The 2624-nt window shown below is 56.8% G+C and overlaps 1 non-coding gene across 1 annotated transcript; it reads left to right on the forward strand.

Moving 5' to 3' along the window:
- The first annotated feature begins 1620 nt into the window (after positions 1–1620).
- TRNAS-CGA (transfer RNA serine (anticodon CGA)) lies at positions 1621–1694 on the forward strand. The gene has a single exon. It is a non-coding gene; the product is annotated as a tRNA-Ser (tRNA).
- Positions 1695–2624: the final 930 nt, after the last annotated feature.

The raw sequence follows: 2624 nt of genomic DNA on the forward strand, positions 1-2624 counted from the left end.
ACAAAACTAAAGTGGTTTTCTTAATCGCGTCTCTGCTAAGGCTGCGTCTATACTCCCCCTTGTGTCGGTAGAACGTATGTGGCTCAGGGGTGTGAATAAGCCACCCCCCGAGTGACACAAGTTGCATGGACCTCAGCGCCGGTGTGGACAGTGCTATGGTGCTGGGAGAGCTTCTCCTGCCAACATGGTTACGGCTGCTTGTTGAGGGTGGAGAGCTCCCTCCCGTCGGCTTCCAGCGGCTCGAGACGGCCACTGTAAACTCCCCAGTGCAGCCACAGCCGTAGGGCAGGGACGATGCCCCGGGACTCCGGGGACACAGTCCGGGCCTGTCACCTCCAGGGCACTGGGGTTCTCTTCTGCCCAGGGCAGGAGTGAGCAAACGTCTGTAGGACGTGATGACCATTCAGAAACCGGTGAGGAATGAGCTGGTTTGAGGGGAGTTCATCTCGGTCCAGATGCAGGTGGTCAGATGTCCACAGAACAAAGACCAGCAGGAACATTGGAATCTATTGGTCACTGAAGGATGGAGGCTGAGGAGTAAATTGCCCACAGGGACTGATCTCCCGTCCTGTGCCCAGAGCTGGTCTCAGTCAATCAGGGCTGAAGCACATTGACGGGACACCTCGGGGAAGCTTGCCCAGCCATTGCTGGGGCTGTAGGTATTCTGTGGCTGGCTACAAAGAGAGTCATTCTCCAGGCCCCTCAATTCAGCATTTTGCAGTGGCAAGAAATTCATAGTAAAATACAAAAATAAAATAAATCATAATTATTTGGGGAAAAAACCTGTTTCTTTCTTGATGTGAAAAAGGAAAGTTCCAGCAGCTGGAGGACACGTCTCCTGACCTGGAAATCAGACCTGGTTATTGGTGCCAACAAACCAGTGATCTAAAGGAGACTCTGAGGAAAATCAAAGGTACCGAGAAGGGAGCTAGGTGGGGAAACTGAGGCACGCGTCTGGGACTTTCGGAAGTGACAGGTTCTGACCAATTAGTTGCAAGAGACGCGAACATAAAACTGAAACAAATCAGAGTGAACCAATAAACCATAATTTCTGACTCAGGGGAAGAGGCTGGGGTGGGGGGGTTGGTGGGGGGGAGAGCAGTTTTCCAAGGCAACAAAAATAGCAAACGGTTCATAATCTGTAGTCATTTGAATGTGATTCATTTTTCCACTGAGAAGTTTCTCTGAAGTAATGAGAAATCCAGGGTCCAGGTGAAGGGAGCCGTGTCCCATTCTCCCGTCTGACAGTCCAGTCATGGCTTAGTCCTGTTTATAAAGAGAGACAAGAGACAATAAAAACAGGGGAATCCAGCGAGACAGTCAGGACAGGGGAGGATAAAGCAGGGAGGGGCAGAGCTGGGATCTAACTCCCTGCGTGGCCTTGGTCAGGTCAGTGAACCTCTCCCTGTCTCCCTACAGTGGGGATAGCAACAATTACAGGCCCCACAGGAGGGAGTTGGTTTGATGTTTAATCACATGGCTAAGCAACGAGAACCCCAAATCCCCCTGTACTTTGGGAGCCAGGTTTTCTGTTTGAATTCTGTGTTTCTGATTACTTCAGGCCTGGGCACTGTGATTATTTACCAGTTTCTCGGGCCTTAGGGGGTCACGTCACTCACAGCTGTGAGGGCCGAGCGGTTAAGGCGTTGGACTCGAAATCCAAACCTGCGCAGGTTCAAATCCTGCTCACAGCGAGGCCTGTGTTTTAGCCACACTTGCTCACCAGGGCAATACATCTCCACCGACCCTGGGACGCTCTCCATACACTCCCCACCCCAGGTAAACCCTGTTCTGCTCCTTTCATGGGGATGCCTGGGATGGTGCCTCACGCTGTGTCCCTGCGGTCTCAGCTCCCGAGGCCTCTGCCCCTCACCCAGCGCCCCCCGGCTCAGCCCCACCCCTGGGTGCTGCTCCTCTCCAGAGCGTGGAAGGAGCTGAGCACGAGCAGCCCGTACAAGAGGCCACAGGAGACTGAGCCTCCCCCAAAAGGCCATCCATGCGGGGGGGAAACGCTGGGGATGTGGGGCGGGTCTCCCCTCCGGAGGCCCATGGGCCCGTGGTCATCTTTCGAGCGCTGGAAGCGAAGCTCCAGAGAAGTGGGGGCCCCACCTGCACCCCGCTCCCCTCTGCCTCTTAGCCCGATGCCCTGCTCTTGCTCTGCCTCTTCCCATCCCCCCTCCGCCTCTTACCCCAAAACCTGCGCCCCACCCCCCCTCGGCCTTTTCCCCTGCGGCCCCATCTTCCCGTGCCTCTTCCTGTCCTGCTCCACCTCCTTCCCCAAGGACCCCCCTGCCCCCCGCTCACCGAAGACAGAGAAAAGGGACGGGTGCCTGGCCCCATGGCCCCCCGGTAGCCCCCCTTCGGGGAAAGGGGCAGAGAGGAGCAAGCAGGGGGTGAGTGGAGTCCTGGGGGAAGAGGCAGAGAGGAGCGAGGGGCAGGTAGGGGGACCTCGGGGGCCAGAGGAGTGAACAGTGGGTGGGCGGGGCCTCGGGGGAAGAGGATGACCAGGGGCGGGGCCTCTGTGGCAGGGCCATGCTCTAGGCGCCAGTGGCCCCCCAACTTCTCGGGGTCATCTGAAACCCAGGATGAAGGTGACACAGGGCCTGGTTCCTCTTTGGGCTAAG

The sequence above is a fragment of the Eretmochelys imbricata genome, chromosome 11 (genome assembly GCF_965152235.1).
Source record: "Eretmochelys imbricata isolate rEreImb1 chromosome 11, rEreImb1.hap1, whole genome shotgun sequence".
Lineage (NCBI taxonomy): Eukaryota > Metazoa > Chordata > Testudines > Cheloniidae > Eretmochelys > Eretmochelys imbricata.